This window comes from Peromyscus maniculatus, chromosome 14, assembly GCF_049852395.1.
Source record: "Peromyscus maniculatus bairdii isolate BWxNUB_F1_BW_parent chromosome 14, HU_Pman_BW_mat_3.1, whole genome shotgun sequence".
Classification (NCBI taxonomy): Eukaryota; Metazoa; Chordata; class Mammalia; order Rodentia; family Cricetidae; genus Peromyscus; species Peromyscus maniculatus.
Window position 1 is genome coordinate 87,678,985 of NC_134865.1, and position 11,434 is coordinate 87,690,418.

At 41.0% G+C, this 11,434-nt stretch overlaps 1 pseudogene; it reads right to left on the minus strand.

Annotated features, from left to right (window-relative positions):
- Nucleotides 1–243: 243 nt before the first annotated feature.
- On the minus strand, nucleotides 244–689 carry LOC102905356 (immunoglobulin heavy variable 1-84 pseudogene; annotated as a pseudogene).
- Nucleotides 690–11,434: the final 10,745 nt, after the last annotated feature.

Sequence of the window (11,434 nt, forward strand, 5' to 3'; positions counted from 1 at the left end):
AATGGAGGTGGTCCCTGGTAAACAGCTGGTCAAGGCATACTGCACTCTAAGGGCATCCTGAATCAACATCACTATATTCCCAGCAGTCCTTTTGAAAAGTTGACAAAGACCCTATAAGACTATGAACTGACAATCAAAGGAACACTCAGAATGATTATTTCTGAGCAAGTCTAATCTTCTCTGTCATCTCAGTTCCAGCTTCCTGCTCCTCCAGGGTTTCTGACACACTCAGGATGTGGGTTGCTACACTATGTCTCTTGCACAATAATAGACAGCAGAGTCCTCAGATGTCAGGCTGCTGAGATCCATGTAGGCTGTGCTGGAGGATGTGTCTGCAGTTAGTTTGGCCTTGCCCTGGAACTTCTGGTTGTACTTAGTATCATCACTCCCAGGAACATTCCATCCAATGCACTCCAGATCCTGTCCAGGCCTCTGCTTCACCCAGTGCACACCATAGGTAGTAAAGGTGTAGCCAGAAGCCTTGCAAGACAACTTCACTGAGGACCCAGGCCACACCAGCTCAGGCCCAGACTGCTGCAGCTGGACCTGGCAGTGGACACCTGTGGAGAGAAAGGCAGAGTGGATGTCATTGTCACCTCAGTCCCTGTTCCTTCTTCAGGTTTGGAACTGGAAAGCCCCTTACCTGTAATTACTGACAGGAGGAAGAGGATGATCCAGCTCCATCCCATGGTGAGGATCTCTGTGCTCAGTGACTGTGGAGAGGACACTGATCATATGTTGTTCGGGGTATAGACTTCCATGCCATGATCACTTCAGTCACCGGCTCCCCATCAGCCTGGCTCCTAGTAATGCACTTATGTACAGCTGCTGCCTCCAGGGAGAGGATGATCTGATTTCAGTGAGATCATCACCACAGTGAGAACCTGTGTGCTCACCGACTGTGGCCAAAGTGCACTAACTTGGTACTGTTGTTTTGTGAATATCCATGTATTCATAGCCACAAACTAAAATTTATGTAACTGTGAGGAATGGTATTTCTTAGAGCCAGACCTGCTCTTTTTGGGACATAACAGGTGTAGGTTTTTCTATCTTAGCCAGTTTGATAGTGAATTTCAAGTCTGGGAAAATTCATTCCCTGCTTCAGGCTGCTGTCTATTCCACACCAGTGATCAGCAGGAATATGCACACCTCTTACATCATCTGGGATCTCCTGGGCAGACACAATTTCCTAAAATGTTGCTCAAATATCCTTAAACTTTACTTATACGTCTTTCATGAACTAGTATCCTATCTAGCAGCAGCAGGAATCCATTCTGCATTGGTGACCTCATTATGGGTTTTATTTAACAAATAACCTCTCCAATGTTGTGGCCTGGAGATCTCCCATGTCAACTAGACCATGGTCTCTAAATGTAATGATTCTGGCAATGAAATCCACAGAGGCTGTTGAAATGTCCTCAATGAACAACATCATTACCTGCTTCAGTTACCCTTTACTTCTTAGAGAATTGCTGAATCCACAGCGCCCCCTGCTGTTTATGAGTATAGGCTCGCATAAGTTCTCACACACAGGCAGCTCACTATGACCCTTGTTTCTCTTCTTTGTAATGTGCCTGATGATACTGAGTAGACATTTCAAGGATGGATGATGAGCTGTGCCTCAAAGGTTGTCTCCAAGAAACACAATCCTTTCTCTAGGTGCTGTTAGATCTTGCTTTAGCAGTGACCACTGGTGCTGAAGTGAGTTACCAGAGACAGCACAAGTGATGGGCTGAATTTATAATTGCTCAACAATGTAATTTCCCCGCTTCTGCAGCTGTGTTGGGACAGAAACCTCACTACACCAGCAAGAGGAACAAATGTTGTACCCCCGGTTCAGTTCCTACCTATAGAAAATATATTCACATTTGAGAAGTATCCAGATCTTAGAAAAATTTAGACTGTGATTCAGTCTGCTAATTCAGCATTTGTATCAGGGATGGGTTGTAGATTTGTATATAAAGACTTAAAAGTGATTGTTTGACCCTCTTTCATGGATCTTTCTGTGTGGAAAATGCAGTCTGTTGTGGTGGTATTGTGTTCCCCAAAATATTGTGCACCGTAATAAATTTATCTGGGGTCAGAGACAGAACAGCCACTAGATACAGAGGCTAGAAAATGGTGGCACACAAACCTTTATTCCTAGTATTCCAGAGGCAGAAATCCATCTGGATCTCTGTGAGTTCAAGGCCACATTGGAAACAGCCAGGCAGGGTGACACACGCCTTTAATCCCAGAAAGTGAGCCTTTAATCCAGGGACTGATGGCAGAAAGCAGAAAGGTATAGAAGGCATGAGGACCAGAAACTAGAAGCCTTTAGCTGGTTAAGCTTTCAGGCTTTGGAGCAGCAGTTCAGCTGAGATTCATTCTGGATGAGGACTCAGAGGTTTCCAGTCTGAGGAAACAAGATCAGCTGAGAAGTTGGCCAGGTGAGGTTAGCTGTGGCTTGTTCTGTCTCTCTGATCTTCCAGAGTTCACCCCAATAACTGGCCTCAGGTTTGACTTTATTAATAAGTACCTTTAAGATTCAAACTACAGTCTATGCCCTCAGGTATCTCTCCCTTCTCATTGGATCTAGCTTCTCCAAGCTCAATATCCTCTTATTCATGTAAGATCATGGTTAATGATATTCAGAGACTTGGATGTATTTGCCATAAACTTAGTGATGACAGCTTTGGAATTGAGTAATTGACTACCAGCTCCAAGGAGTTAATGAAGCCAACCCAAATGTATATGACCCATGTGTGGCCCTGCACATGAATACATGTGACATGTAAGCACACATGTTAACTCCTAAAAATAAGCTGCATATAAGGGTGTAGATGCATTTGTTTGGAGGTAAGCAATATGATCATGAGTCTAATGCATACAAGTTTGTCCATGTTTGAAAAGCTTAAATTGTTTCATGGTATTGATTTTGAATTTATATGTAACGGCTTTAACTACATTCTGTATTCAAGGCTTGCTACAAAGAGGGATGGTTGAAGGCAAGCTCACATGAATGATATACGTCATACATTGTAGATACTTTTGTTTCCATGATGTTTCTTTCTAACATTGCTGAAACAGGCTACTGCTGTTGATTCTTCCTAAAGAAAGCTGAGCATTTACAATAAAACCTGACCCTACAGAGTCTCCCCTTATTGAAGAATCCAAACAAGTGAAAGACCTATATGACAGAACTTCAAGTCCTTGAAGAAAGACATTGAAGAAGATATCAGAAAATGGAAAGATCTCCCATGCTCATGGATAGGTAGAACAAACATAATAAAAGTGCAAATCTTACCAAAAACAATCTATAGATTCAATGTAATCTCCATCAAAATCCCAAAACAATTCTTCATAGACCTAGAAAGAAAAATATTCAACTTCATATGGAAAAACAGAAAACCTAGGAAATTAAAAACAATCCTTTACAATAAAGCAGCTTCTGGAGGCATCACCATCCCTGACTTCAAGATCTACTATACAGCTAGAGTAATAAAAACTGCTGCTTTTGGCATAAAGATATGTGGAACAATGAAATCTAATTGAAGATCCTGGCATTAAGCAACACACCTATGAACACCTGCTTTCTCACAAAGAAACCAAAACTGTAAAATGGAAAGGAGAAAGCATCTTCCACAAATGGCGCTGGCATAACTGGACGTCAATGTGTAGAAGATTGTAAATAGATCCTTATCTATCACAATACACAAAACTCAAATCCAAATGCATCAAAGACCTCAACATAAATCCAGCCACACTGAACCTGATATAGGAGAATGTAGAAAGTAGCTTGGAATGCACTGGCACAGGAGAACACTTTCAAAATATAACACAAGTAGCACTGACACTGAGAGCAACAATTAATAAATGGGACCTCCTGAAATTGAGAAGCTTCTGTAAGGCAAAGGACACAGTAAATAAGACAAAATGACAGCCTACAGAATGGGAAAATATCTTCACTAACTCCACATCTGACAGAGGGCTGACCTCCAAAACATATAAAGAATTCAAGAAACTAGACAGCAAAATACCAAACAATCCAATTTTAAAAATCAGATCTAAACAGAGAATTCTTAACAGAAGAATTCCAAATGACTGAAAGACATTAAAAAGGAATTTCTCAACATCTTTAGTCATCAGAGACATGCAAATTAAAATGACTCTGAGATACCATCTTACACCCGTCAGAATGGCTAAGATCAAAAACACTGATGACAGCTTATGTTGGAGAGGATTCGGAACAAGGGGAACACTCCTCCATTGTTGATGAGACTGCAAACTTGTACAGCCACTCTGGAAATCAGTATGGCAAACTTCTCAGAAAATTGGGAATCACACTACCTCAAGGCTTGATACCACTTTTGGGCATATGCCCAAGGGATGCTTAATCATACCACAAGGACACTTGCTCAACCTTGTTCATAGGAGCATTATTCAAAACAGCCAGACTGTGGAAGCAACCTAGATGTCCCTCAACTAAATAATGAATAAAGAAAATGTGGTACATATACACGATGGAGTATTACTCAGCTAACATCATGAAATTTGAAGGCAAATAGGTGAAAGTAGAAAATTTCATCCTGAGTGAGGTAAACAAAACTCAGAAAAACAAATATGGTATATACTCACTCATAAGTGGATACTTGATATAAAGTAAAGGAAAACTATACTACAATTCACAGTTCCAGAGAAGCTAGGAGACAAAGATGACCCTAAGAGGGACATATAGATCACCTTGGGAAGTGGAAACAGAAGAGGTCTCCATGAGTAAACTGTGGCTGGGGTGGGCAATAGAGGGTAGGGGATGGAAGATGAGAACATAAAGGAATGGTATAGTCGAGCTGGGGGAAGGACAGAGTGGGAGAGCAATGAGAGATATTTTGATAGAGGAAGACATTATGGAGTAAGGGAGAAACCTGGTGCTAGGGAAATTCCCAGAAATCCACAAGGATGACCCCAGATTAGACTACTAGTAATAGTAGTGAGGGTGCCTGAACTGGCCTAACCTGGTAATCAGATTGGTGAATATCCTAACTGTCATCCTAAAGCCTTCATCGAGTAACTGATGGAAGCAGATGCAGAGATCTACAACCAAATACCAGGCCGAGCACTGCGAGTCCAGTCAAAGAGAGGGAAGAGGATTATATGAGCAAGGGCACGGGGGCGAGGGGTCAAGATCATAATGGGGAAATCTACAAAGACAACTGAACCAAGCTCATAGTAACTCAAGAACTTTAGACCAACAGCTGTGGAACCTGCATGGGACCAGACTAGACCCTCTGCATATGAGAGAAAGTTGTGTAGCCTGGTCAGTTTGAGGGGCAGCTGGCTGTGTGATCAGGATCTATCCCTGACACATGAGGTGGTTTCTAGATCCCATTACCTATGGTCAGACACCTTGATGCAGGGGGGAGGGGCTTGGTCCTGCCTCAGCTGAGTGCACCAGACTTTGCCGTCCCCCCATGGGAGAACTTATCCTTCTGGGGGAGGGGATGAGGAGTGGTCTGGGGGGTAATTAGGTGGGAGTGGGGGAAGCAGGAGGAGGGATGAGAGGGGGATCTGTGGTAGGTATGTACAATGAATAAAAATTTCTTAAATATATGAAAAGTATTACCTCTAGACTATGATGATTAGTCATCAGAGATTAGAACTCTTTGACAGGATTAGAAGAATATGTGTGGTCTTGTTGAAGAAAGTGTGTCACTGGGGCTTGAAATTGAGGATCTAAAACCCTTGAGAGGCCCAGTCTTTCTCCCTCTGTCTGTGATCAGGACATATCTCTCAACTACTGCTCAAGTGGCAGGCATGCCACAATGTTCTCTGTCATGATGATAAAAGAATAATCCTCTGAAACTGTAAGCAAGACCAAAATTCTCTTATAAGGGTGGCCTTGGTCATGATATCCCTTCACAGTAATTGAACACTGACTAAGACTGCATTTAATTTTATCCCCACAGTACCTCTAATTCTTTTTTTTTCATGAAGACCCATTAGGTCTCTGTCATGTTGGGCTTTAGCAGCAGCCATAGGGTGCGTTCAGTGCTCAGGAATGCAAAGAGGAACCTTATTGTCCTAAGGAAAGACATAAATCAGACACCAGGGCCACACCAACACTAGATCAGGTCGCCTCCACGTACTAGTAGAAAGATCTTTCTTTGGTCCAGAGGGTGATTTGCAACAGGAGCCCTCCAGTGCTTATCTGCATTGGATTCTCCAGCAGAATCCACCAATAAAAAAATTTAAAATATATAAAACAAGGGAAAGAATGGAATGTGGAGAGGAATGATGAGACCCTAGTTCTCCCTTTTTTAAAATTTAGTAAAATGTTTGTTTGTTTGTTTGTTTGTTTGTTTGTTTAATATTTCAAATTTTTCTTTTATTTTTATTTTTTATTTTTTTATTTTTTTTGAAAAGAGCAAAGATTTATTTTTTTTAATTTATTTTACAACACCATTCAGTTCAACATAATAGCCACAGATTCCCCTGTTCTCCCCCTCTCGCCCCCCCCTGTCCCCCCAGCCCACCCCCCATTCCCACCTCCTCCAGATCAAGGTCTCCCCCGAGGACCGGGGTCGACCTGGTAGACTCAGTCCAGCCAGGTCCAGTCCCCCCCTCCCAGACCGAGCCAAGCGTCCCTGCATAAGTCCCAGGATTCAAACAGCCAACTCATGCAACGAGCTCAGGACCCGGCACCAACGCCCAGCTGCCTCCCAAACAGATCAAGCCAAAAGACTGTCTCACCCATTCAGGGCCCTGATCCAGTTGGGGGCCCCTCAGCCTTTGGTTCATAGATCCTGTGCTTCCATTCATTTGGTTATTTGTCCCTGTGCTTTATCCAACCTTGGCTTCAACAATTCTCACTCATATAAACCCTCTTCTTTCTCACTAATTAGACTCCCAGTGCTCCACCAGGGGCCCAGCCGTGGATGTCTGCATCCAGATTCCTCAGTCCTTGGATGGGGTTTATGGCACAACTATCAGGTTGTCTGGCCATCCCATCACCAGAGTAGGTCAGTTTCTGCCGTCTCTCGACCATTGCCAGCAGTCTTTTGCAGGGGTATCTTTGTGGATCTCCGTGGGCCTCCCTAGCTCTCTGCTTCCTCCCCTTCTCATGTGGTCTTCATTTACCATGGTCTCCTATTCCTTGTTCTCCCTCTCTTTTCTTGATCCAGCTAGGATCTCCCACTCTCTTTCCCTCGACTTTTGCTCTTCATTGTTCCCACTCATGACCAGGCTGTTCATGTAGATCTCATCCATTTCTCCGTGTCTTTTTTGGGGTCCCATTTTTCAGGTAGCCTCACTGGTGATGTGAGTAGCAGTCCAGTCATCCTTGTTCCACATCTAGCATCTTCCTATGAGTAAGTATATACCATATTTGTCTTTCTGAGTCTGGGTTACCTCACTCAGGATGATTTTTTCTAGATCCATCCATTTGCCTGCAAACCGTATGATGTCATTGTTTTTCTCTGCTGAGTAGTATTCCATTGTGTATATGTGCCACAATTTATTTATCCATTCTTCCGTTGAAGGGCATCTAGGTTGTTTCCAGGTTTTGGCTATTACAAACAATGCTGATATGAACATAGCTGAGCAAGTGCTCTTGTGGTATGATTGAGCATTTCTTGGGTATATGCCCAGGAGTGGTATAGCTGGATCTTGGGGGAGATTGATTCCCAATTTTCTAAGAAAGTGCCATATTGATTTCCAAAGTGGTTGTACAAGCTTGCATTCCCACCAGCAGTGGAGGAGAGTTCCCCTAGTTCCACATCCTCTCCAGCATAAAGTGTCTTCAGTGTTTTTGATCTTAGCCACTCTGACAGGCGTAAGGTGGTATCTCAGAGTTGTTTTGATTTGCATTTCCCTGATGATTAGGGATGTTGAGCAATTCCTTAAATGCTTCAGCCATTTGGGTTTCTTCTGTTGAGAATTCTCTGTTTAGTTCTAAAGCCCATTTCTCAATTGGTCTGTTGGTCGTTTTGATGTCTAATTTCTTGAGTTCCTTATATATTCTGGATATCAGGCCTCTGTCACATGTGGGGTTGGTGAATATCTTTTCCCATTCTGTAGGATGTCGCTTTGCCTTGTTGACCATATCCTTTGCTCTACAAAAGCTTCTCAGTTTCAAGAGGTCCCATTGATTGATTGTTTGTCTCAGTGTCTGCGCTACTGGTGTTATATTTAGGAAGTGATCTCCTATGCCAATGCGTTCAAGACTACTTCCTCCTTTCTCTTCTAGCAGGTTCAGAGTAGCTGGATTTATGTTGAGGTCTTTGATCCACTTGGACTTAAGTTTTGTGCACGGTGACAGATATGGATCTATTTGCAGCCTTCTACACATTGATAACCAGTTATGCCAGCACCATTTGTTGAAGATGCTTTCTTTTTTCCATTGTACACTTTTGGCTTCTTTGTCAAAAATTATATGTCCATAGGTGTGTGGGTTAATGTCAGCGTCTTCAATTCGATTCCATTGGTCCACATGTCGGTTTTTATGCCAATACCAAGCTGTTTTTATTCCTGTAGCTCTATAATAGAGCTTGAAGTCAGGGATTGTGATGTCTCCAGAAGTTGTTTTATTGTACAGGTTTCTTTTAGCTATCCTGGGTTTTTTGTTTTTCAATATGAAGTTGAGTATTATTCTTTCCAGATCTGTGAAGAATTGTGTTGGTATTTTGATGGGGATTGCATTGAATCTGTAAATTGCTTTTGGTAAGACTGCCATTTTTACTATGTTAACCCTGCCTATCCATGAGCATGGGAGATCTTTCCATTTCTGACATCTTCTTCAATTTCTTTTTTCAGGGACTTAAAGTTCTTGTCATATAGGTCCTTCACTTGCTTGGTTAGTGTTACCCCAAGGTATTTTATGTCATTTGTGGCTATTGTAAAGGGTGATGTATCTTTAATTGCCTTCTCAGCTTCTTTGTCCATTGTATATAGGAGGGCTACTGATTTTTTTGAGTTGATCTTGTATCCTGCAATGTTGCTGAAGGTGTTTATAAGCTTTATCAATTGCTGGGTGAAATCTTTGGGGCCACTCAAGTATACTATCATGTCATCTGCAAACAGGGAAACTTCTTCCTTTCCAATTTGTATCCCCTTAATCTCCTTATGTTGTCTTATTGCTCTGGCTAGAACTTCAAGTACTATATTGGATAATTATGGGGAGAGTGGACAGCCTTGCTTCGTTCCTGATTTTACTGGAATTGCTTTGAGTTTCTCTCCATTTAATTTGATGCTGGCTGTTGGTTTGCTATATATTGCCTTTATTTTTTATTTTTTAAATTAATTAATTTATTTATTTTTCTATTATCGGCTTGATAGAGTATGTATTCTTATATTAATAGTGAGATGTTTCATTGAGGCTTGCTCAGTAATTGAGTAAAACTGAAATTTATTATAAGCCACAGTCGTCCTAGGGACCTCCATGCTATAGCCTCCATGGTTCTGTGGGTTGTAGTCTGATTATTCTTTATTTTATATCTAGAATCCACTTATGAGTGAGTACATACCATGACTGTCTTTCTGGGTTTGGGTTACCTCACTCAGGATGATTTTTTTCTAGTTCCATCCATTTGCCTGCAAATTTCATGCTTTCATTGTTTTTCTCTCCTGAGTAGTATTCCATTGTGTATATGTACCACATTTTTTCCATCCATTCTTCAGTTGACAGGCATCTAGGTTGTTTCCAGGTTCTGGATATTAAAAATAGTGCTGCTATGAACATGGCTGAGCATGTATCTTTATGATATGCATCAGCATTCCTTGGGTATATGCCCAAGAGTTGGATGGCTGGGTCTTGAGGTAGTTCGATTCCTAATTTTCTGAGAAACCACCATACTGATTGCACAGTGGTTGTACAAGCTTACATTCCCACCAACAGTGGAGGAGTGTTCCCTTTGCTCCACATCCTCTCCAACATTGGCTGTCATTGGTGTTTTTGATTGTAGCCATTCTGACAGGTGTAAGGTGGTATCTCAGAGTCATTTTGATTTGCATTTCTCTGATGATTAAGGATGTTGAGCATTTCTTTAAATGTCTTTCAGTCATTTGTGATTCTTGTTTTGTGAATTCTCTGTTTAGCTCTTTGGACTGTTTACTATTTTGGTATCTAGTTTCTTGAGTTCTTTATATACTGTGGAGATCAATCCTCTGTCAGATGTGGGGTTGGTGAAGATCTTTTCCCATTCTGTTGGCTGTCCTTTTGTCTTATTGACTGTGTCTTTCACCCTGCAAAAGCTTCTCAATTTCAAGAGGTCCCATTTATTAATTGCTGTGCTCAGGGTCTGTGCTGTTGGTGTTTTATTTAGGAAATGATCTCCGGTGCCAATGCTTTCAAGAGTACTTCCTACTTTCTTTTCTATTAAGTTTAGTGTAACTGGATTTATGTTCACCTCTTTGATCCACTTGGACTTGAGTTTTGTGCATGGTGACAGATATGGATCTATTTGTAATCTTTTATATATTGACATCCAGTTATGCCAGCACCATTTGTTGAAGATACGTTCTTTATTCCATTGTATAGTTTTGGCTCCTTTGTCAAAAGGCAGGTGTTCATATGTGCGTGGATTAATATCAGAGTCTTCAATTCGATTCCATTGGTTCCCATGTCAGTTTTTATACCAGTACCAAGCTGTTTTTATTACTATAGCTCTATAGTAGAGTTTGAGGTCAGGGATGGTGATGCCTTCAATGGTTGCTTTATCATATAGGATTATTTTAGCTATCCTGGGTCTTTTGTTTTTCCATATGAAGTTGAGTATTTTTCTTTCCAAGTCTGTGAAGAATTGTGTTGGGATTTTGATGGGGATTGCATTGAATCTGTAGATTGCTTTTGGTAAGATTGCCATTTTTACTATGTTAATTCTACCTATCCATGAGCATGGGAGATTCTTCCATTTTCTGATATCTTCTTCAATTTCTTTCTTTAGATATTTAAAGTTCTTATCAAAAAGGTCCTTCACTTGTTTAGTTAGTGTTATCCCAAGGTATTTTATATTATTTGTGGCTATTGTAAAGGGTGATGTTTCTCTGACTTCTGTTTCATTGATTTTTTGTATTGTTCTCTTGTTTTCTATTTCGTTGATTTCACCCCTCAATTTGATTATTTCCTGGCATCTATTTCTCCTGGGTGAGTTTGTTTCTTTTTGTTCTAGAGCTTTCAGTTGTGCTGTTAATTCCTTGGTATGGGATTGCTCTATCTTCCTTACTTGTGCATTTAGAGATATGAATTTTCCCCTTAGCACTGCTTTCATAGTATCCCATAATTTTGGGTATGTTGTACTTTCATTTTCATTGAATTCTAGGAAATCTTTAATTTCTTTCTTTATTTCTTCCTTGACCCATTAATGTTTCAGGTGGGTATTATACAGTTTCCATGAGTTTATGGGTTTTCTATAATTTTTGTTGTTGTTGAGGTCTAACTTTAAGGCATGGTGGTCTGATA